This window comes from Chiloscyllium plagiosum, unplaced genomic scaffold (assembly GCF_037043375.1).
Source record: "Chiloscyllium plagiosum isolate Xiang-an unplaced genomic scaffold, Cpla_swu_hap1 HiC_scaffold_23, whole genome shotgun sequence".
Taxonomy (NCBI): Eukaryota; Metazoa; Chordata; class Chondrichthyes; order Orectolobiformes; family Hemiscylliidae; genus Chiloscyllium; species Chiloscyllium plagiosum.
Genome location: NW_028270161.1, coordinates 22,430,107 through 22,455,814, shown reverse-complemented (window position 1 = coordinate 22,455,814; position 25,708 = coordinate 22,430,107). Strand labels below are relative to the sequence as shown.

Genomic DNA, 25,708 nt, shown 5'->3' with positions numbered 1-25,708 from the left:
CTTTAGAGTGGAAAATTTTGCAGTCACTCTGTTATTGAAGAAGATGAATGAGGGAAACCAGGAAATTATTACCAATTACCCTAAAATTTGTTTGGCAATTACCAGAACATATTACTGAGGTTAGTTTGACTGAACACTTTGAACATTTTCATCTAATCAGAGAGAACCCCCCAGCATGGATTTGCAAAGGACAACCCATACCAGATAAAATTGGTTGAGGAATGCCTGTGGATCTTATTTATATGGACTTCCAGAAGACATTCAATGAAGTCCTTCAAAAGAGTCTTTTAGCTGATTTTGAAGCTTGTGGAATTGAACTCAATTTGTTGATCTGGCTAGGACATTGACTCGTTGGCAAGGGCCAGCTAGTTAGGATAATGGTGTGTACTGTAAGCAGTAAGATTGAGCCTGTCTTGTCATAAAAGATCTGTTTTGAGCCCTCAATTCACCATATTTATTACCAAAATAGATGATGGGACAGGAAGCCATTTATCCAAGTTGACACAAGAAAAGGTGGCATTGTAAGCAGTGTTAATGGAAGCATGAAACAATAGATATATGAATAAATTTACTGAATGTATAAAACTGTGACAAATTTATAAGCAAATAACAACAATCTATTTCTGTATAGCATCTAATAAAGCATCCCTTGTTACTAGTACCAAGCCAGATAAGGCAATTTGGTGTTGATGACCTTAAGCTTCGTCAAGGAGATGTTTTAAGGAACATGTTGGGGAAGAAAGTGAGGAAAAGGTGTGGTGTGGTTCATGGAGTATATTCCAAACTTAAGGGACTAGGTTGCTGAAAGGATGGCCATTGGAGAAGCAACTAAAATTGGACATGCTCAGGAGGCCAAAATTAAAGGAGCATCAATATTTTAGAGACTATGGTGATAGAAAGGGGTGAGACCATGGAGGGGTTTGATTAGAATATTGGCTCTTGGTCAAACAGCACATCAATGTATGTCAGTGATCAGTAGGGTGAGACTTGATGTGAGTCAGCAGAATTTTGGATCACCTCAAATTAACAGCGGATAAAATATCAGAGGTCAGCAAGGACTGGCTTGGAATAATCAAGTCTAAAGGTACCAAGGATACCTAAGGCATTAAACGCTTCTATAGTAAATGACTGAGGATGAGTTCATAGACTTTAGAACCGTACAGAGGCCCTTTAGCCTATTGAGTCTGCGCAGATCTATCTACACACATCCCATTACCCAGTGCTTGGCCCATAACCTTGAATATTACAACATTCCATGTGCTCATCCATGTAAAGGTGAGGTTTCTTGCCTCAACTGATTCCCAGACAGTGTATTTCAAATTCACACCACCCTCTTCGATGATAAAACCTTTTTTTTTGTAAATTACCTCATCCTCCTGCCCTTCACCTTAAAATTATGCCCCCTTGTTACTGACCCTTCAATTAAAGGGAACAGCTGCTTCCTATCCACCCTGTCCATGCTCCCATAATCTTATACACTTCATTAGGATCCCCCCTCAGCCTCCTCTGCTCTAAAGAAAGCAACCTAGGTTTATCCAGACTCATTTCAAAATCAAAATGCTCCATCCCCGATGACATGCTGGGGAATCCCCTTTGCACCCCATTCCAGTATGATCACTTCCTTCCTATAATGTGGTGACCAGAACTGTACACAGTACTCTAACTGTGGCCCAACTAAACTCCTGACTGCTCCAACATAACCTCCCTATTCTTATAATCCATGTTGTAACTGAAAAGGCAAGTCTCCCATATGTCTTTGTCAACACCGTATTAACCTGTCCTACTGCCTTCAGAGCTCTGTGAACAAACACCCCAAGATCATTCAGTTCCTCTGAGCTTCCTAGTTTCCTGCCATCTATTGAGTATTCATTTTTCTTATTACTACTTATTCTTTTTCTTATTACTTAACTTGCAAATATGCTTATCATTCCCCCACATTCTCCTCTATATTGTTTGCATATCATGAACAATAAGGGACCCAGCACTGACCCCTGTGGTACGGCACTGGGCACCAGCCTCCAGTCATACCAACAGCCTTCTACCGTCACCCCCTGTCTCCTATCTCTAAGACAATTTTTCATCTAACTTGCCAACTTACCCTGGGTACCATGTGCTTTTACCATCGTTATCAGTGTCCCATGTGAGATCTTGACAAAGCCTTTGCTGAAATGCATGTAAACTGCATCAACTGCACCACCTGCAATGACAGACCTGGTCACCTCCTTGAAAAATATTATCAAATTTGTTTGGCATGACCTCCCTCTGACAAAGCCACGCTGACAATATCTGATCAAATATTGCCTCTCGAAGTGGAGATTAATTCTCTCCTTCAGAATTTTCAGAATTCGATAACGTTATACAAGTGAAAACAGACAGTTTGGCAATGGCTATGTAATCAGAAACTCATCAGGAGTTAAATATGAGTCAAAGTTATACTGTAAACAGAAGAGCCTTGCTATACTGTAAACGGAAGAGCCTTGGGAAAAGTTGATGAGCAGAAAGATCTGGGATTTCAGGTCCATTGTACCCTGAAGGTGGCTGCACAGGTGGATAGAGTGGTCAAGAAGGCAGATGATATGCTTGCCTACGTCGGACGGGGTATTGAGTATAAGAGCTGGCAGGTCCTGTTAAAACTGTACAAGACTTTGGTTCGGCCACATTTAGAACACTGTGTACAGTTCTGGTCGCCACATTACCAAAAGCTTTGGCGAGGGTGTGCAGAGAATTTTATGAGGATGCTGCCTGGTATGGAAGGTGCTAGCTATGAAAAGAGGTTGAGTAGGTTAGGATTGTTTCATTAGAAAAAAGGAGATGGGGGGGGGGAACTGATTGAGGTCGACAAAATCATGAAGGGTGTAGACAGGGTGGATAGAGATAAGCTTTTTCCCAGGGTGAGGGATTCAGTAATGAGAGGTCGCGTGTTCAAGGTGAGAGGAGAAAAGTTTTAGGGGGATACATGTGGAAAATACTTTACACAGAGGGTGGTAGGTGCCCGGAACGCATTGCCAGCAGAGGTAGTAGAGGCAGGCACGGTAGATTCATTTAAGGTGTGTCTGGCAGATGCATGAGTAGGTGGGGAGCAGAAGGATACAGATCCTTAGGAATTGGGCAATAGGCTTAGAGAGTGGTTTTGGATTGGCACAGGCTTGGAGGGGCCTGTTCCTGGGCTGTAAATGTTCTTTGTTCTATGACATCAAGATTGTAAACAGTTTGATTTAATCTCAGATAATTAACAGGGAGCAGAATGGGATTGGTTGCTTGGGAACGGAATTTACAGTGGAGACTGAAGACATGGCTTTGATTTTCCTTAAATTTAACTGGAGAAATGTTCTCTTTTGTGATCGCCCACATGAATAGATGAAGATGGAATGGACTATCTTCTAAATGGCAAAAAGCCTGAAGCAGTAAAGCTCCAAAGAGCCTTGGTACATAGGTACACAGCTCATTAAAAGATTATGAACAGTACAATAAATAATTAAAAGGTAAATAGATATTGTTTGTTCTGGTTAGAGAATTAGAATACAAAAGGTTGGAATCTATGCTGCAATAATGCACAGCTCTGGTTAGATCGCATTGTTTATGATGAGCAGTTCTGACAACCCCCAAACCTTAAGGAGAATGTATTGGCTTTTGAGTGAGCACAACTTAAATTGACTAGTATGGTAGCAACCTCCAAGTGCTAGGATCCGAAAAGAGTGTGCAGAAACTGTTATTGGGTTCTCTGGAATAAGGGCTTATGCCCGAAACGTCGATTCTCCTGTTCCTTGGATGCTGCCTGACCTGCTGCGCTTTTCCAGCAACACATTTTCAGCTCTGATCTCCAGCATCTGCAGCCCTCACTTTCTCTCAAAGATTTTAACCTACTGCGAATCCTCTTACAAGGATGCCTTCCTTGAAGAAGTTCTCTTCCTCCCTCTACATTCCTGAAGAAGGGCTTATGCCTGAAACGTCGATTCTCCTGTTCCTTGGATGCTGCCTGACCTGCTGCACTTTTCCAGCAACACATTTTCAGCTTTCTTCTCTGGAATTAAGCAGGTTAAGAGGAGATTTGATCAACACTTTCAAAATATCAAGGGAACAATTAGGGTAGATTGAAAGGGTGGTGGTTTTGGAGTCCAAGATTAGAGCCAAAGTTTAAAAATTAGAATCAAGCTTTTCAGGAATGAAATTAGGTAACACAGCTCCATACAGTGTGGTGGACATTTTGGAATGATCTTCAACAAAACAGTTGTTAATTTTATATCAGCTGTTAATCTTATATTTGACATATAGATTTTTGACAAGCAAAAATATTAAAGGATGGGCAACCAAGACAAAGGTGGTCAGATGGAGTTAGTTTAATGAGCAGCCATAATCCTGAACAGTAGGTCAGAATATGTTTAAAGGTCGAAATGGCTCACTCCTGCTCCTATTTATGGCAATTCATGGAATCCAGAAGAAAGCTCCTGATTATCTTGGTCTTGACCATTTCAAGCTCCCCTGTCTAAGCGCCATTTATTTCAGCCTCTGGAGAACTGAGAAAGAAACCACTCACAACTTATGCGGGGTCATTGATGCCTAGACTTCACAATGATATGGTAGTGCGGGTGTTGGACTGGGGTGGACAAAGTCAGAAGTCACACAGCGCCAGGTTATAGTGCAGGTTTATTTGAAATCACAAGCTTTTGGAGCATAGCTCCTTTGTCACCTGGTGTCGTGTGACTTCTGACTAGATTTCACCAATTTGAGGAAAGAGTCCTTAACCAAGAGTTAACATGTTATCATATTCATTAGCATGCACCTTTTGAATAATCTTCATGCCTGCTTTCAACTGATGCCATCATAGTGTCCTCACCAAAATGGCACCAGACAGATTTTCAGTGCTGTTGAAGCACAGATGAGCCCACTTAATTTAGACATTTATGCTTTTGTTTTGTGCCTAAAAAAACCTCTGTCGTGAGATCCAGTTTCGACTGCTGGAGGAGAGTGTAAGTGTGCACACAGCATTCACTGTTCACATTGGAACAGCATTATTAAATAAACTCTGCATCATCTCATTCTGTATATTTAACTCCCCCTCCTTTACACTCTCACCAAGCTCAGGAAATTCTCCAAATCACCTTTCCCCATTGATGTCATCAGCACTAAAAGGAAAAAAAAGTCAAAATAACAAAAGCCAGAAACAGACAGGAGAATGAGTAAATAATTGCAAAGGTGATTTTCTTTGATATTTTGGAAGTGATAGGTTGAGGTGAGCTTGGGTTTGAACAGGGATATTGTTCTCTTTGTGCCCTGTGAATTTATTTTAATCACAGCTCTCTGAGTCAGGGAGAATGAGTTGTTAGTCATCCACTCCTGTCGTATCCTGTTGAGCAGGGTTTGATGTACATACAGACAGCCTGTTCAGACAGAACACAAATAAATTGCGAGGGAATTGAAGAGAGAAGGGCAGGATTCCAGCCATTTCCCACAGGTCTCGGACTATGGCCAGCACTATCCACACCCTCAGTATAGCTTCGTTGAATATTTGCAGTTTTACAGGTATTCCATTCATTGGCTTCTGTCTTTATATGTTGTGCATTGTGCCTCTGAAGATATTGTCCATCTTTGTGTAATGGTGTACCAAGTATATACAAATCTGAAAGTGTACAGTTGTATGATTGTGCCTGTGAGGGTATATGAGGGAGCACGTATTGCGTCCCCTTCAATTTCATGTTCACCCCCTGGGGACAGGTCCTCTCCTCTCCTGATGGTGTTGCTTCTGATGCTGCTCCCACCCCTTGTCACAGAGCATTCAGCTTTCACTGTGAATCCCATGTATTAACAGACCATTCAACAATTAGGAAATCGGGGTCAAGGTCCACCACAGGGGCATCACTTTTATGGTAAGAGGTGGATAAACTCTAGCCCTAACCCTGGACAAAGAGGGCTCTCAAAATGCCCCAGCTACCAGCACTGGTTTAAAATGGTCTAGTTGGCTCAATTGTACTAATCCTGGTGAGTGTGTCTCAGTACCTTCATGCATAGTATTGTTATTCCTAGAGCGACAGAAAGTTTTTAAATGGCTGATAACCATTCTCAAATCCCACACACTCAGCTGAAATCCCACACACTCAGTGTCATGGGAAGGGCACCACTCAATCCCCCATTTCTGTTCTGCCCTTCAGTTAGTTCATGCCTAAGTATTTATTTTCCTTGACTTCATATCCATTACTATGTTTGCCTAACAAAAATCTATCTATCACAGTTCTGAATTTTTAATTTGACTTTCTGTCTCGAGATTTTTTTTGGATAAGGATAGTTTTAATGTAAACACTTCAGTTCTGATTGAATGAATACAAGGGGGTGATTGGTAGGTCCTGGCTGCTGTATTATAATTTCAAACTATAAGACTGAGGGACAAATAGGAAAATTAGCATTTATATAGTATCTTTCACAACCTTTACAGCAATGAAGTATTTGTAATCACTACTGTTATATAAGAATTGTGGTAAGCAGTTTTGCATGCTATGCTGTCTCAGACTCAGTATTCCTGGCTGAATAACTATATTTTAATGAAGTTGATTGAGGGATAAATATTGATCCAGAACCTGGGTGAACTCCCTTGCTCTTTTTCAAATTGATGTCATGTGATCTTTCATTTCTGCATATGTGGGGATGACAAGGGGCCTGTTTCTAACCCTCCACCCAAAAGATGGTACCTTTGGCAGAACAGTGCTGCCTCAACAGTACATTGAGAGTTTGGTTAGATCTTAGGCTCAAGATATTGCTGTGCGGTTTGTACTTAAAACTTTCTGACTCACAAATGTGAGTATTGCTGGCACCATGGACATAGGAAACAGTGACCTAGCAATATTAAAGAGGACTGACTGACTGATCTTCAATATTTTATTGTTAGTATCCTAGTCTCTTTCCCAGATAAATTGAAATATGCTCTTTAACAGGAGGATACTAAAAGTCCTCACCAGCTAAGGCATTGTATAACTCTTACCTGGACTTAACTGAATAGATTTATGAATCAAGATTTTATATTAAAAAAAATAATGAATTTATTGAGGGGTAAAATGCCATCAATGGAAATTAAAGTTGTCATTTTCTTACAATGTGGGCAAAGATAAAAATGTGCCCACTCCATGTGATTGGAACTATGACTTAAGAGCAACAATAGGCCATTCAGCCCATTGAGTTTTCTCTGCCATTCAATGAGATCGGGGTTGATCTGATAACTTTCAGCACCACCCTGCCTTTTTCTCATAACCCTTGACCCCCTTATTAGTTCAAAATCTGTCTATCTCTACCTTGAGTGTACTCTGACTCAGTCTTAACAACCCTCTATGGTAAAGGAGTCTACAGATACACTACTCTCTGAAAGAAGAAATTCTTTCTCATCTCTGCCTTAAATGTGCAACCCTTTATTCTTAGTTTATGTCCTCTGACCCTCGACTCTCCCAAAAGGGGAAGTGACCTTTCTTCATCTACTCTGTCAAATCCTCTAAGAATCTTCGAAGTTTCAATAAAGTCACTTCTCTTTCTTCTAAATTCCAATGAATACAGGTCTGGCTGAGTCAACCTTTCCTCATAAAACAGTCTCTCCATAACTGGTATTAGCCTAGTGAACCCATCTCTGAGACGGTCCTAATGCCAGGAAATCTTTCCTTAGATAAAGGGCCCAAAGCAGTTCGCAATATTCTAGCTGTGATCTGACTAGTGCCTTATATAGTTTAGCAAAACAGCCCTGTTTTTATCCTGTATTCCCTTTGAAGTAAAGGCAGTTGATAATGTGTCTTCGTTATTAGCCTTTGAACTTGGATGCCATCTTTTCTGTGATTCAAGGATTAGGTTTCCCAAATCCCTCTATCACTTGCTGTAGCCTTTCTCTGTGTAAATAATATTCGGCTCCTCTATTCTTCTTGCCAAAGTGAATGACCTCACATTTTCCCAGCTTCTATTTCTCCATGCCAAATTTTTGCTCCCTCCTTTAACCTGCCCATATTCCACTGCAGAATCTTCCTCAACCCTTATCTTTCCACCTATTTTTGTAACATCTGAAAACCTGGCTGAGTTCACTTTTCTCATTCAAATCATAAATATAGATCATAAATATGGCCCCAACAGCGTATAGAAAGGAAAGAACTCCCATGAAGAGTAGAATTCCCTCACGGAACAATACGAAAACAATGGAGGCAGTCCTGATGATGATACAGGTGGGGTGGGTGTGATGGTGGTCAGGGTGATGACACATGGGTAAGATCACGGTGATGACACGGAGATCACAGTGATGACATGAGGGGAAGGTCACGATGATGACACGGGAGGTCATGGTGATGACGTGGAGGAAAGATCATGATGATGACACGGGAAGGTCATAGTAATGACATGGTGGGGAAGGTCACAGTGATGACACTGGGAAGGTCACAGTGATGACATGAGGGGAAGGTCACGGTGATGACACGAGGGGAAGGTTACGGTGAAGACACGGAGGAAGGTCACGGTGATGACATGAGGGAAGGTCACAGTGATGACACGGGGGATGGTCATAGTGATGACATGGAAGGTCACAGTGATGACACGGAGGAAAGGTCATATTGATGACACGGAGGAAGGTCATAGTAATGACATGGTGGGGGGGGGGATGGTCACAAGAAATCAGATGCCTTGTATTCGACTGATTCCATCCAAAAAATCTAGCAAATCTGACAAAACTGATCTGAGCCAATTGGTATCGTCAAATAGATAAAGTATGAGCTCAATGATTTAAAATCTGCCCTATGTCCAAGGATTGTGGATTGTTTCCACTGCACCCCAGCTGTTCACAATATACAAGGCAGTCAGATCGACAGAGAGAGCCAGGCATTCCCTTCTCTATCACGCGGTATTGTGGGGTTAGTCAGACCATTCGCCCAATTAATTGATGATTATTTGACTTGCACTTTGACATGATAAGGTTACTCTTTGGAAAGGAAAGAACTGTAGGTGAAAGTAACCAGTTGAGATTTGAGATTGAGCCCTGGAGGAGGGGGAGGAATCTGTACACACTCCAAACTGGCTGTCACTAGAATAACTGCAGTGAGTACTGAGTATATTGTACAGCAGGAGATGTACTCCCACAGGCTTATGACTCACTGCACTTCAACTTCATTGTTGTTGCTGACAGAGAGTTTTCTGGAGGTTAGACAGGGATCAAAGCTGAATTCCCTCCAGATTCTACCATAAATCAGGCCATGTTCCATATTGCCAAGGCCCCTATGAGATATACCTATTGTGATGGACATCATGAAGAAAATCCAGAGGGTAGGTCTTTGTCTTTCCAGATCCTAGGCTGACCTCCCACCAAGCCCATGTGACATCATCAAAATGGGTGGTGCTTAAGGCACTCCTCAACATTAACTATTTCACACCCTTATATAAGAAGGAGGTTCACTATCCATTGCCTGAAGGCTCAGTAACCAGCTGACTGGCACAGATTTTAAGATAATTGCAAAATGCATTACTTTAAAAAAGTGAAGGCAGATTCAGTACTAACTCACAAAAAAGGCAATGCACGAAAGGAAACAGCAAGGCAAAGAGGAGATGAGTCAAGAGTTCTTTCACAGACATGATGAACTGTGTGACCTCCCTCTATACTGTAAGTGATTCTATAAAATGGCAGTTGTTTATGTGCTAGGATGCACTACACCACCTCTTCCACCCCCCCCCCCCCCCCCCAAATAAAAGGAAGACAGCTATTCGATACTAGAGGTATTCCAACTGAAGAGGGTAAACAGCCCTGTAAAGGAGCAGGGCTTGTGCAACGGCAGACATTTGATTTTGTCCTTTATTCCATCAGGCTGTCTGATTTGACGGATGGTTAGGGTTGAGGCTGGGACCCTGATGCTGTGTACTTCCAGGGCCAGATTCCACACTGACACACCTTCATGGACATAGTCCTTAGAGGAGACACCAGCTGATCATGTTACCCTATTTTTGGTAGGCCCTCCCCCTGCTTTGAAAAGTCAGACTGCAGATTTAGCATTTTTCCTAAAATGAAAGGAAGTAAGAAATGAGGAAAGTTGCTTCCATTTCTTCTCTGCTCACCAGCTGTCCCCTGCTGTGAGAAACCATTTAAAACATTTATTGTTTTTCAATGTAAGTTGGTAATTATGCAACATGGAAGGTTGCTGTAAAATATGGGCATGATTTAAAGAATTCAACATAAGGGTGAGATGGGTTTTCTGTTGGAAAGCTTAGATTTTACTGCACTTCAGGGAAACAGAGCTTCAACAATATCAGTGTGTATCGAGAACAATATTAACACAGGCTGAAGAAGTGGGAAATTAAGCATTTAGTGCTGCTGAGGTAATGTTTCTAAACTCATGGACAATAGAGTAAGTGAGTACCCTTAATTGTACCCTCTGCCTCACAGCGCCAGAGACCTGAGTTCAATTCCCGCCTCAGGCGACTGACTGTGTGGAGTTTGCATGTTCTCCCTGTGTCTGCGTGGGTTTCCTCTGGGTGCTCCGGTTTCCTCCCACAGTCCAAAGATGTGCAGGTCAGGTAAATTGGCCATGCTAAATTTCCGGTAGTGTTAGGTAAAGGGGTAAATGTAGGGGAATGAGTGGGTTGCGCTTCGGCGGGTCGGTGTGGACTTGTTGGGCCGCAGGGCCTGTTTCCACACTGTAAGTAATCTAATCTAATCTAATGCAGCGTGGTAATATTGGGTGAAAGAGCAAGCCTGGGAATTAAATTCCACTTTAAAAATTCCAGGAAATGTCTTACTTACCTCTTGTACCCTTTGGAAATTTTTCAGGCTTAGTGAGGGAATTGGACAGAGTCCTGCAAAATTGGCCACTTTTGCCACTAATCTCTATCTAGAAAAATGGTCCTAATGCTGATTAATTTCTATCTTTACATCATTTTCCTCTATGAGCTAACCCACAATGTGTTCATCCATTGTATAATGACTATCGTCTGTTTAAAAGAGTGATGTTGGTCTGGGAGAGCATTTTCTTCATAGGTCTCTTTGGTACAGTTAATGATAACATGTTTATCTTGAAGTCAGGAAAGTGTATGAGTTCAAGCTCAATGTTCAATCTTACATATAAACCTGCTGAACTGGACTATACTGACAAAGTGAAATCGAAGCCTTGTGGGCTTTTAACATCCCGTGATACTATTTGGCTCAGAGTTTTCTGGATGGTCCGGCCAAGATTGTCTTTCTTCTGGTGATATTTGTTTTGGGAACAAAGACAAGGATGTTCCCCTGTGCAACATTTCAGGGAAAGCAGTATGAATGGCAAATAATTAAATGAGATGACATCCTCTTTCTGCTGCCTCAGAATGTAAGTTCTGGACTGGAAGACCCAGGACCAGCCTGTTAACTGCTGTCAATGAAGACCCTTAAGTAGTTAATGAGTGACCGCTTAAGGACCTTATCCCACTTAAGCTGCAATTACTTTAGCTCCAGCAAGGGTAAGTAAGTAGCCAATCTACCCAGTTGGTTAGCCAATATGGGCAGCCTACCAGTTTTGCAGGAAGGAGTGCTCCTGCAATCATTGCTCATTTGTGTAAGTCTGAGTGGATGGACCTAGGGCAGGCAGATGGCCTCTGAGCGACACCCCGCCCTGCCATTGCTTCCAAATCTCCTCCAACCCCTGTCCCAGAGACCTCCCCCTCCCCTCCATAAAGCATTCCCCTCGTCTTACCTTTGACCTCATTCAGGGGTCAGAGCAGGGCTGTGCCTCAGCACCATGACCTCTGCCATGGTGAGCTCTGGAGATGGTAGACTCTGATTAGCCAGCAGCTCCAAGCAGCCAGGACATCTTCCTCCAGATTCAGAAACCCTGCAGAAAGCCCGCTGGCAGCCAATCAGCTGCCTGACTGACATCACCCAAAAACTGGGAAATCCAGGATGCTCAATCGTTTAAAATCCCACAAGCCAAATGGAATTAATGTGTGTAAAGATGTTTACTACATTTGGCTTGTGGGATCTTAACGTGTGTAAAGATGTTTACTACAAGTGCCGACATAACAGTCACTGGCTTTGCAATTTGTTCTGTGTTTAAAGTGCACCGCCTGTCAAATTGCTCAGGTTTAGGGCCTTTGCCTGAAACAACTGAGTGATGAATGGTGGTCCTGTTCTCAACCTCATTGAGTCCGTGTACTCTGTGTTGAACCATGATCATAGCATGATTTGGGCATGATGCAATTTGTAAGCTACTGAGTTCATATTAATCCGTTATAATTTCTTTGAAATAAGGTGCTGTACAACCACACGTCTGACTCTGACCCTCCAGCGAAGGGAGAGTTTTATTTTTTCAAAGAACACATGTTCCAATGTGGAAATCTGTACCTCATTAACAGAACAGCTCAAGTTTTTTGGGGGGCTGCTGTTCCAGTGTGGTGTTGAGATTGCCCATTATTCCATGTTCTCTGACTAAAATGGCTGTCAGCTGAGCAATGACTTCACTGTGTGGAGTTTGCACATTCTCCCCCTGTCTGCGTGGGTTTCCTTCGGGTGCTCCAATTTCCTCCCACAGTCCAAAGATGTGCAGGTTAGGTGAATTGGCCATGCTACCAGTTTTGCAGGAAGGAGTGCTCCTGCAATCATTGCTCATTTGTGTAAGTCTGAGTGGATGGACCTAGGGCAGGCAGATGGCCTCTGAGCGACACCCCGCCCTGCCATTGCTTCCAAATCTCCTCCAACCCCTGTCCCAGAGACCTCCCCCTCCCCTCCATAAAGCATTCCCCTCGTCTTGGCGGCACGGTGGCACAGTGGTTAGCACTGCTGCCTCACAGCGCCAGAGACCCGGGTTCAATTCCCGACTCAGGCGACTGACTGTGTGGAGTTTGCACATTCTCCCCGTGTCTGCGTGGGTTTCCTCCGGGTGCTCCGGTTTCCTCCCACAGTCACAAAGATGTGCGGGTCAGGTGAATTGGCCATGCTCAATTGCCCGTAGTGTTAGGTTAAAAGGGGTAAATGTAGGGGTATGGGTGGGTTGCGCTTCGGCGGGTCGGTGTGGACTTGTTGGGCCGAAGGGCCTGTTTCCACACTGTAAGTAATCTAATCTAAATTGCCCGTAGTGTTAGGTACATTAGTCCGAGGGAAAATGAGACTGGGTGGGTTACTCTTCAGAGGGTCGGTGTGGACTTGTTGGGCCGAAGGGCCTGTTTCCACACTGTAGGGAATCTAATCTAATCTAATCGACTTTGTTCACAAATCTCACCCTGGCCTTGCACCCTCTTTATTATTGTAAACTCCTGCATACCCCTATAACACTTTGAGGCAATGCCCTACCAATTCAGGCCTTTTTACCACTCCCTGCTTCCTTCACCCAATCATTGGTGCTTTAAGCCCCCCCACGTGTTGGTTTTGGAATTGCCAACATCATGGCTATTCAGTTCCCTAACTTCCTTAGAATCTATCTCTTTGATTTCTAGTCACTTTCCCCTGACTTTAGCTTTGCTTCAAAGTAAAGTTTTCATCTGATGAATAGTCCTCTGAAGAGTCATGGGCCTTTAACTCAGTTAAAGGGTCTGCAGTATCTGTGAGTGTTTGAAGGTTGATTTGGGTCAAAGCTGCTTGTGAGCTCAGAGACTCCAAAACACAGGAAGATGATGTAAGGCTTTTCTAGTATCCGACGGGGGACAATGGATTGTATTTATTATCCCGCTGAAGCAGTTGGTGTTTTGTTGCCTTCCCGATGGTGTAATCTTTCAAATAATGAAAAATTGAAACAATAAGTTTGCATTCAGCTGAATTCTACTTAATGATCACCATTATAACGTCTCCCAGGCTGTTTCACAGATTCTGTCCAGCTTTAATAACACACTTAAACTTGAGAGTCTGCTGTCTTAAGTGAGAAAAGCAGAATGCAAGAGAGATAAATGGAAAAACCTCACCATTTCTTATGTTGTATCTAAATAATTATTAGTAGTCCATTACCTGCAGTGTTTCAACAAAAGTACTTTCTTGAGATATTATCAATAAAGGCTACAAATACTATCAATTACAGTATATTATTGACTCACGGTATATTTTCATTATATGTGTACTTTGCTATAACCTCTCTAGACCAGAATGCTTTGGACTGAGACATTCCTGGATTTTGGAATTTTCTGGAACATAGATTAACATATGAATTCTTCACCTCAAGTACACCTTGGAATATGAATCTGAGAGGCAAAACATTATAAAGCACTGATATAAATTTGGTTATCCAAACTTTGTCTTCTATGTTTCCAAGGAACTGCACTACAAGTTGGCCAAACAAATGTATATTTTAGATTTGCAAATCAACAGAGGACTCAGCATTAGAACTACCAACAGGCCCTGGTTGGAGAAATAATACTTTGATAAACATTGTGTACTTATTCACTGACTACCCCATCTTGTGTGTGTCTCCTATGTCTTGAAGGGTTACAGTGTCGTGGTTGGTGAGTCTGAGAGTGTGAGGCCTGTTGAAAGAAAATTGGGCAACTCATTCTTCTGAGTTTCTGGGCTGAAGATGTTGCAGTGTGTACAGTTGATATCTTATTATTTATAGCATGTTATCTAAAACATAGTATCTACATTTTATAGTCTGTTTTGTATAGTTTATAGCATACTTAATGTAAGTTATAGTGTCTTTATTAAATGCCCATTAAAATGTCAGAGAAAGTTACCAATGCAAAGCAATTGAGACAAAAAATATTCCTCCAATCAGGCAACAATTAATCTTTGATCTGAGGCTGTTACTCAACAAACATTAGATTTTGAGGCCTGACAGGAAAAGACTCTGGACTTGCAGCAGAATGTACACAGTGGATTGAATGATTCCACAATCTGATTTTGATCGAACATTCAACTTAAAATGAGCAACTCTTTTCTCTTTCTTTTCCTCCCACTCTTCCCTCACCATGAGACTGCCTTTTGATAATTCTCCTTTCAATTATCTGGGGACTGTCACCTATTCAACAGTACAGGAAATCTTCCAGACAGTACTACCAATTGCTGTTCCTGCTGTATTACCAGAGTATATGTCCCTTAGTTAAAACCACTACTTTTTACATAGTTAAAAATTGATTTGGAAGGGGAATTGTTTTAAAGGTTGTAAACACATGTCTGAGATGTACATGCATTTCGTAAACTTTCTTTCTCAAAACCTCAAAGAAAGTCCCATCTCCCCAATAACATCTGGTTTAATATCATACTTGTCCATATTCTACTCTTAGTTGATCAATGCTGTTTCACTGTCACCTGAAAAACCAGGTAGACTCCAGGAAAATAGAGGAGAAAGTGAGGTCTGCAGATGCTGGAGATCAGAGCTGAAAATGTGTTGCTGGAAAAGCGCAGCTGGTCAGGCAGCATCCAGGGAACAGGAGAATCGACGTTTCGGGCATAAGCCCTTCTTCAGGAATGAGGAAGGTTTGTCCAGCAGGCTAAGATAAAAGGTAGGGAGGAGGGACTTGGGGGAGGGGCGTCGGAAATGTGATAGGTGGAAAGAGGTCAAGGTGAGGGTGATAGGTCAGACTGGGGTGGGGGCGGAGAGGTCGGGAAGAAGATTGCAGGTTAGGAAAGCGGTGCTGAATTCGATGGATTAGACTGAGACAAGGTGGGGGGAGGGGAAATGAGGAAACTGGTGAAATCCGAGTTCATCCCTTGTGGTTGGAGGGTTCCTAGGCGGAAGATGAGGCGCTCTTCCTCCAACCGTCGTTTTGTTGTGGTCTGGCGATGGAGGAGTCCAAAGACCTGCATATCCTTGGTGGAGTGGGAGGGGGAATTGAAATGTTGAGCCACAGGGTGGTTGGGTTGGTTGGTCCGGGTGTCCCAGAGGTGTTCTCTGAAACGCTCCGCAAGTAGGCGGCCTGTCTCCCCAATATAGAGGAGGCCACATCGGGTGCAGAGGATGCAATAGATGATGTGTGTGGAGGTGCAGGTGAATCTGTGGCAGATATGGAAGTTTCCTTTGGGGCCTTGGAGGGAGGTGAGGGGGGAGGTGTGGGAGCAAGTCTTGCACCTCCTGCGGTTGCAGGGGAAGGTGCCGGAGTGGAGGTTGGGTTGGTGGGGGGTGTGGACCTGACGAGGGAGTCACGGAGGGAGTGGTCTTTACGGAATGCTGATAGGGGAGGGGAGGGAAATATATCCTTGGTGGTGGGGTCCGTTTGGAGGTGGCGGAAAGACAGATAGAGTGAGAGAAAGTTAGAGAAATACATATTGATAGTTAGAAAAGAGAAGGGACAAACATAGAGAGATGAAATAGCTGACACAGTGGCTCAGTGGTTAGCATTGCTGCCTCACATCGCCAGGGATCCAGGTTTGATTCCAAATTTGGATGACTGTGTGGAGTTTGCACATTCTCCCCGTGTCTGCGTGGGTTTTCTCCGGGTGCTCCAGTTTCCTCCCACTGTCCAAAGATGTATAGATTTGGTGGATTGGTCATGCTAAAGTGTCCAGGGGTGTGTAGGCTATGTGGATTAGCCACGGGAAATGTAGGGTTTACAGGGTGGAGGAGGTGGGTCTGGGTAGGATGCCCTATGGAGGGCCACTCTGGACTGAATTGCTTCCACACTGTAGGGATTCTATGAAATAATGCACACAGTGTGAAATAGAGAAAGATGAAGAGACAAAGAAAGAGAGGAATTAAGATAGAAAAAGAGATATAAACAGACATTGAGAAAGAGGGAGGGAAAGATGGAGAGACGGCTAGATGAAGGGTGACAGACAGAGAAATTTGCAGTAACATGCAATGCAACTGCAAGATGGAGGAATGGAAACACTGCTTGAGAGAAAGAAATGATAGAAAGAGAAAGACACGTTAAGAAATGAAGATTGGAAAGAAGAGTGAAAGAAACACTGTGGAGAGCAAAATGGAGAGAGATGCATATTGGGTGAAAGAGACACAGTGTGAGGCCAAGAGAGTTAAAAGCAGATGCACAAAGAAACCATATATATTAAACAAAATCAAATATTATAACCTAGATTGAAGTTAGTTTTAATGTTGGAAAATCGTATAAGAAGGGGTCAGTTAGTTCTGTCCAGGTGACTAGAAGTGATGCAGAATAATGCTCACAGCTTGGGCTCAGTCCACATATCCCCTGGCCTTCCTGTTCCTGTGTTACTGCTTGGATCGCTGATTGTTCCAAGATAAGAGAAAGGAGATTTATCAAAAGGCAGGATTATGGTGAGGGAATAGTGGGAGGCAAAAAAAAGGGACATGTTCTGACACAATCATGGAGAAAATAATTGTAGATGAATAGGAGGTGGGATATGAGAGGTAGACTAAATTGGAACAGATTAGCAGGCAGAACAAGGGTTGCTTGCTGCCTGCTTTACTTTGAATGGATACAAGTTACTAGCACCCACTTTCAGGTGTTGTCATTTTTTTTGTTAGCTCATGCAGTCCTTACAGAGTCCAATAAGGAATTAAGAAGAAACCTCCTCAGCAGGAAATTGGTGATGATGTGGAAGTTGTGATTACAGGGAACAACTTAGGTGAATAACATGAATCCAGATCAGTGCATCTGGAAGAAAGGAATGTGTGATTGAGTGATGAAGACTCTGGGAAGAGAAATCTGAGGAATATAGTACCCACCATTGATCTGTTACACCGAACAGATTTTTTTGCTGTATTTCTTTCAGTGTACTCCATCCTATGAGTACCTTGCCTGAAGATGGTTTCCTGACTCATTGTTGATATTTCATCCTGAGCTATTTATTCTTGGCAGTTTTTATCACTCGTGGTTTACCATTGCTTTTAACTCAAAGTGACAGGACAAGGAGCCAGATCCCAAGAACAGACCTCAGCCAGAACAAGAATGAAACTTGTGTTGTCTGCATTATTGGGAATCACAAGCAGCCACTTAACCAACTGAGCTAACTGATCTCCTATTTTTTCTTGCAATGTTCTGGATCACTCGTTATGATAGCTAACTCTGATTGGATAGATACCTGGGAGGCTTTCTGATAAGACTTTGGATTAGAGGTGCTGGAAGAGCACAGCAGTTCAGGCAGCATCCTAGGAGCAGCAAAATCGACGTTTCGGGCAAAAGCCCTTCATCAGGAATAAAGGCAGAGAGCCTGAAGCGTGGAGAGATACTTGTAGAGAGAGAAGGAAAACTTCTTCAAGGCAGGCATCCTTGCAAAAGGATTCGCAATAGGGTTAAAATCAACTAGGAAAAACAATGACTGCAGATGCTGGAAACCAGATTTTGGATTAGTGGTGCTGGAAGAGCACAGCAGTTCAGGCAGCATCCCAGGAGCAGCAAAATCAATGTTTCGGGCAAAAGCCCTTCATCAGGAATAAGGGCAGAGAGCCTGAAGCGTGGAGAGATTCTTGTAGAGAGAGGAGGAAACATCGATTTTGCCCGAAACGTCGATTTTGCTGCTTCTCAGATGCTGCGTGAACTGCTGTGCTCTTCCAGCACCACTAATCCAGAATCTGGTTTCCAGCATCTGCAGTCATTGTTTTTACTTTTCTGATAAGACCACATGCCTCCGACATGACCACATGCCTCTGACTCCTCCACTCCCACTGTTGATCATGTAATATGTCCAGCCTCCCATAATAATCAAAAAACAAACTCCTGATTGGAAAATACTTGACTGCCACGAAACAATATGTTCCCTCCAGCTCTAATATTTTAAAAGCCAATAAACAGAAATGTTTTTTAAAGAAAATGAAAAGAAACACAAGAGTTTTGTAATGGCATTGTGATTTTTCTCCTGGGTTGCTTACAGCAGTGTCTTCGTGATTAATCATTTGGTTCTAAGTTTAATCTAAAAATCCTGGCTATGCTATTGGTCCTTAGGCAATCTTTTTACAATTTGACTTATTAAAAAAAAATCTTTTTAACCGTGCCCTTATTGGAAATATGACATTTGTAAAAGAATGAGTGTTTTTTAAACCATGCCTTATGGGATGTGATTTTCATCTCAGTAAAAAGCACAATTCCTGCAGGGTCAGTATGTCCACCTCCATAAATTAGCAGTGTGGAATTAAAAGGTTTGCTCCGTGTTATTGGTTAACCGAGAGAAGGTATTTAACTGTGTGGCTTTGTCTTCAAAAAACCTTGTGGTAAAGACTAGGGTCTGTGTGCAACGTAGCATCAAGGCTGAAAGGGGTAGGGGAGAAGTTCGGGTTAATCATGTGAATAGGTGGTATTAAGCTTTGGTATTGAAAGCTTGTAGATTATAGAAAGAAGGGAAAGCTGACGGAGGTGAGGTTTGTGAGATCTTGTAAAGAATGAGTCACAGCAGGAGATGTTATGATGTCTTGAATTTCAATACTGTGAGGAGGAGGATCGGGAATTCTTTAAATATGTTCCTAGAATGTGGGTGCCGTGAGCATTTATTGCCCATTCCTAGTTTTCCAGGGATGTTAGTAATGAGCCTCTATCTCATCAGGTATAATGAAGGTTTTCCTTTGCACCTCATGGCCCTCCATTCACTACTTTTCATATGTTAATACAGTTTAATATCATTGAGAGGCTTGCTTGTACCCCTCTAGGGGGCAGTGAAGTGTCAATCACACTGATGCAGGCCTGGAGTCCCGTGCAGGCCACAGATTATGCAAGGAGAGAGAACACCCGTTTTCAGAGAGCAAAGAGCAAGACAGAAGCAAAACAATGAAAGAAATGAATGGATAATTGTGAATTGTAAATGAGCTGCTAATTGAGCTGCTAAGTGGAGGGTGACAAGTTCTTCATAGGATGGACACATTACTAGCAAGGCTAGCAACCATGCCTATCCCAAATTGCCCAGGAGAAGGTGGTGCTGAGTTGTTATCTTGAGCCACTGCAGTAAAATCAATCTGGTCATTTGATAGCTGGAAAATAATGAGCTTCTAATCACCTAGAAGTTATCTAAAATTGAACGAGTTCATTAACTTCCTTCAGATACCGAGATCCTTTCACTCCTCCTTGCTCCAGTCTCTGACCCACCCACCCCTGTCTGCCTCCCCAGCTTCAGAAATGGAATGCAGACTCAATGTACACGTTACCAGAGCCTTCTGTGTACTAAAGGAAAACCAAGGTGCTTAAAATTGTTAATGCAATTAACTTTTCTGATTACCGCATACAGATTTTGGTTTCTTCTGATTAGTGGGTCTACCAGGGTGCAGGATAACAAGGCTTTAGAGAACGGTCTGAAGGATAATAATGCAGGCTCTTGAAAACACCCCAATCTTGATTCATTCTCAAAACAGGATGAGTTGCTTCATATCAGAAGCAGAGACTGCTGCCCTTCTGTTTTCTACAACATCCAGATTTGTATACCAGAAATGTATCTAACTTGAATAGATTTCTCTTTTGTTTTATCCGAGGACAGGCAAAATCGACGTTTCGGGCAAAAGCCCTTCATCCTTTTTATTCCTGATGAAGGGCTTTTGCCCGAAACGTCGATTTTGCTGCTCCTCGGATGCTGCCTGAACTGCTGTGCTCTTCCAGCACCACTAATCTAGAATCTGGTTTCCAGCATCTGCAGTCATTGTTTTTACCTTCCCTTTTGCTTTAGTCAGTTGTCATTGGGTAACACATTTCACATCTTCAACATCTGACATGCTTTTGGATACTTTACCTTCCTCAGGTTTCCCCACCATCCTCCAAAGAAGATACCGACCTATGTAGGGGAGGCATTTTCACCATGTAATGTCAGTTCCAGCCTCAAGCTTTATTACCGTGCAGAGGGATTACACTTTTGTTTATTAATTTAGGAATATGGGCGTCATTACCTAGACCAGCATTTATTATCCATCCCCAGTTGCCCTTCAGAAGGTGGTGGTGATCTGCCTTCCCAAACCACTGTGGGACACGTACTGTAAGTTGACCCACAATGTTGTCGGGGAGAGAATTCCAGGATTTTGACCCAGTGACAGTGAAGGAATTGTATATTTCCAATAAATGATGGTGAGTAGAGTGGACAGCAACTTGCAGGTGGTGGTGTTATCGTGTTTCTGTTACCCTTGTCCTTTGAAATGGAATTAATTCTGGGTTTGGAAGGTACTGTCTAAGGATCTTTGGTGAATATCTGCACTGCTTCTTGTAGATAGTACGCACTGTCGCTAGTGAGTGTCAGTAGTGAAGGGAATGAATGCTTGTGGATATGGTACCAATCAAGAAGGCTGCTTTGTCATGGATGGTGTCAAGTCTCTTGATGTTTGCTGGAGTTGCATCCGTCCAGGCAAGTGGAGAGTATTCCATCACATTCCTGACTTGTGTCTGGTAGATGGTGGACAGTCTTTGGGAGTTAGGAGGTGAGTTACTCACAGCAGTATTCCTAAGCTCCGACCTGCTCTTGTAGCCACTGTATTTGTTTGGAGTGAATATATATGAATGTGGTGCCAATCAAGCCAGTTGCTTTGTTCTGGATAGCTTCTTGAATCTTGTTGGAATTGTGCTTATATAGGCAAATTGGGAATATTCCATCACATTGCTGACTTGTGCATTTAGATGGTGAACAGGCTTGGGGAGTCAGGAGTTGAGTGATTCACTGCAAGATTCCTACCCTTTTACCCGCTTTTGATGTCATCACAAATATTGCTTGTCTAATTTGGGTTTTAGTCAATGCTAACCCCAAGGATAATGGGGGATTCAATGCAGGTAACACCATTGAATGTCAAGGAGCAGTGGTTAGATTGTATTTTATTGGAGATGGTCATTGCCTGGCATTTGTGTGGTGTGATTATTAAATCCAACTTGTCAGCTCAAGCCTCGATATTGTCCAGACCTTGTTGGATTTGGACGTTGACCGTTTCAGTATCTGAGGAGTGACACATGTTGATGACTATTATGCAATCATCAGTAAAAATCCCTACTTCGGACTTTATGATGTAGGGAAGGTCATTAATGAAGCAGTTGAAGATGGTTCCATCCTGAGGAATTCCTGCAGAAGTGTCTTGAAGGTGAGATGATTGACCTTCAACAATCATGACCATCTGCCTTTGCTCCAGGTATGACTCCAACCAATGGAGAGCTTCCCCCAATTCCTATTAACTCTAGTTTTGCTGGGGTTCCTTGATGCCACACTCAGTCAAATGCAGCCTTGAATGTCAAGAGCTGTCACTCTCGCCTCATCTCCAGAGTTCAGCTCTTTTGTCCATGTTTGAACCAAGGCCGCATTGAGATCAGGGGCTGAAGTGCTCTGGCAAAGTCAAACTGACTATCGGTCATTGCTAAGCAAATGCTGTTTGATAGTCCTGCTAATGATGACTTCATCCACTTTACAGATGATCAAGTATAGTCCAATGGGCCAGTACCAGGGCTGTTTGGACTCGTGCCTTTGTTCTGGTGTACAGGACATACCTGGTCAACTTTCCACATTATCAGGTAGATGCTAGTGTTGTGGCTGTACAGCTTGGCTAGGGGCACAGCAGCATCTGGAACACAAGTCTTCAGTGATATTGAGGAATGTTGTCAGGGCCCATAGCCTTTGGAGCATCCACTCGTCCCTTCTGGCTTTAGATTGTTGAGAATGCTTCAGCTTCATCTAATATTTAAATAACTGGTGCTGTTCCTTTTATGAGAACAGTCTACGTTTGTAGAAAAATTTAAATCAAGTGAGTATGCAAGATCCATAGTGAAAGCAAGATCCCCATCACAGGAAACTTGCTCTTTGGCATTCAATAAAGCCTGGCAGTCAAAATTTGCCGTCAGCAACCTCACATGGATGCCAACGTTTGACACCATTTTTGGTAAGAAATTTTCCCCAGAGAGATTACGAAACAGTACTGACAGCAAACATAATGGGGAATCCCAAATTCTTCTATGGGTATATTAACTGTAAAATGGTGGTAAAAAGAATGGGACTGATTCGGGGCCAAAAAGAAGATTAGTCCATAGATGCAAATGGCATAACTGTGATATTAATTGAATGGTTTGAATCTGTGATTAGCAAAGAAGATGTTGCTGCCAAGTCATGGTGAAACAGTACTTAATTCAGACACTTGAAAGTTTAAAATCCGTAAGGGGAGTTTAAAATCCATACAGGAGTTTTGAACATCTAACAGATGGTTGATGAGGGTCAGGTATACATGAAGTGGTATAAATATACTTACAAAAAACATTTGCTACAGCACCACACATCAGACAGGTGAGTATGTTTACAGCTTATAATGTGAAAAGGCCAATAACAATATGAAATTGGCTGAGTGATAGGTAAAGAGAATAATGATAGAAGCAAAAACAGAAGTTGTTTGGAAGGTCTGCCGGTCTGGCAGCATCTGTGAAGAGAAATCAGACTTAATGTTTCGAGTTCGGTGACCATTCATACGGAGGAGATATTTGATAAGCTGCTGTCAGTAAATTTGCTAAAACACCAGGACCAGATGCAATGCATTTGTGTAGTAAGAGAGAAGTCAAAATGAGAATTGTAGAGGCACTGGCCTTCATTTTCCAGTCTGTCTTAGATTTGCTTGATGTCAGATGATTGGAAAATTATAAATTTTACATCTTTGTTGAAGAAAAGCTGTAAATATTTTGTTATCGTGGTGCTGAGCCTTGGAAGAGATTTTGTTCAGTAACTCCAGACACTGCTGAGTTCAGGAAAGATTACATTTTTATTTGACATTCTGCTAACTATTTAAACTCAAAAAAACTTAATACAAGGTTTATACAGGATCATTTCTGTCCATAGACTACTGTCATGTGATCTCTTATGTTGCTAATGATGCAGGCAGATATTTACATAGAATCCCCACAGTGTGGAAGGAGGCCTTTTAACCCATTGAGTCTACACTGCCTTTCCCCAGACCCACCCCCACCTACCCTACCCTAATCCTGCATTTCTCATGGTTAGCCCATCTTACCTGCACATCTTTGGACTCTGGGAGGAAACTGGAGCACCCAGAGGAAATCCACGCTGGGAATCACCCGAGGGTGATTTGAACCTGGGTCCCTGGCGCTGTGAGGCAGCAGTGCTGACCACTGAGCCACCACTTCATCCACATAGCTGACTATTAACCCATCATTCTCCCATGACCAATCCAGCAACTTTAGGTTAATCAGCTTAATTTCAAAGGGGAAAAGCTTCCAAAATTGATCATTCAGAATAAAATTATGAGTCATTTGGATAAATGTGTGTTATTAAGGAAAACCAGCCTAGTTATTGAAGGTAAATTGTGGATAATGAACTTACAGGAGTTTTTTTAAACATCTAACAGAAGGTTGATGAGGGTCAGGTATAAGTGAAGTGGTGTAAATATACTTATAAAAAACACTTGATACAGCACCACACATCAGACAGGTGAGTATGTTTACAGCTTATAATGTGAAAAGGCCAATAACAATATGAAATTGGCTGAGTGATAGGTAAAGAGAATAATGATAGAAGCAAAAACAGAAGTTGTTGGGAAGGTCTGCTGGTCTGGCAGCATCTGTGAAGAGAAATCAGACTTAATGTTTCGGGTCCAGTGACCCTTCCTCAGAACTGGGCCCAAAACATTCACTCTGATTTATTTTCACAGATGTTGCCAGACCTGCTGAGCTTTTCCAGCAACTTCTATTATTGCTTCTGATTTACAGCATCCACAGTTCTTTCCATTTTTATTTAGAGAATAGTGATAAATGTTTTTGTTTAGTGTTGGAAGAAGGTGAGTTTCCCAGAGATTGCTGTTGGGACCCTTTTACTCTTTGCAGTGTGGACATTGTTGAGAAGGACAACATTCATTGACCATCCACAATTGCCCTTGAACTGAATGGCCTGCTTAGCCATTTCAGATGGCAGTTAAGAGTTAACCACATTGCTGTGGGTCTGGAGTCATCGGCAGGCAATGTCACATATCATTCCCTGAAGGACATTAGTGAACTAGATGGGGTTTTTACAACAATCAATGATATTAGCATCATAATAATTAAGTTCCAGTTTTATATCCTGAATTTAAATTCCAGCAGCTACCTTATACTAATGACCTAGACCTTGGTGTATGGAGCACAATTTGAAAACTTGCTGATTATATGAAACTTAGAAGCATTATGAACAATGGGGAAAAAGTATTGAATGTCCTTCAAAAGACCTAGACGACAAGTTTTTGGAATGACAGACAAGTAGTAGATGATGTTTAATGTGGAGAAGTATGAAGTGATTCGCTTTGGTAGGAAAAACGGAGAAAACATAAAATAAATGATACTATTTTAAAGAGAGATCAGGAGCAGTGGGACCTTGGTATATTAGTCACTGAAGGTGGTATGACTGGTTGAGAGCAAGCTTAATAAAGCATACGGTTTCTTCAATTTTATTAATGAGTTTATTGAATACAAAAGCAAAGAAATGATGTTAAAACATTGTTAATGCTCAACATCTGAAATTTTTTTTAGAAGTGCTGGAGTCGCTTAATGGAGCGAGCATTATCTTTGGATAGAGAAACAGAGTTACTCTTTCATCATGAGCATGATTCTTCTTTGAATTGGATTGCAAAATTGCCTCTGGTTCTCTCTCCACAGATGCTGCCTGTGTTTATGTTAAAACAACCAAAACACTGGTTTGGCCTAAATGGCAGTATTATGTTCAGGTCTGGGTATCACACTTTAGGAAAGATGTGAAGGCTTGAGAGGAAGTGCAGACAAGATTCACGAGGGTGGATTTTAGGGTGAGGAACTTTAATGACATTGTTAAAGAAGAAAAATTCGAACAGTCCTTTTGGAGAAGATTTGATGGACCTGTTCAAAATCATGAGGTGCCTGGGCAGAGGATAGTCAAAAAAACACAGACTGAGATAAATGGCAAAAGGAGATAAAGTCACCCCTCAGCCTCTGAGGCTCCAGGGAAAACAGCCCTAGCCTA

At 42.3% G+C, this 25,708-nt stretch overlaps 1 protein-coding gene across 2 annotated transcripts in view; it reads left to right on the top strand.

Moving 5' to 3' along the window:
- The window catches only part of shank3a (SH3 and multiple ankyrin repeat domains 3a), a 1,012,090-nt gene that overhangs the window by 13,414 nt on the left and 972,968 nt on the right, over positions 1–25,708 (top strand). Inside the window, exon 1 of one of the 2 annotated variants that reach the window (XM_043713934.2) lies at positions 5,429–5,520. The exons of the other annotated variant lie outside the window; for it this stretch is intronic. The gene's annotated coding sequence lies outside the window, so the exon portion shown is untranslated. Of the gene's footprint in view, positions 1–5,428; positions 5,521–25,708 lie in introns of those variants that run through there. 2 annotated transcript variants of the gene reach the window in all.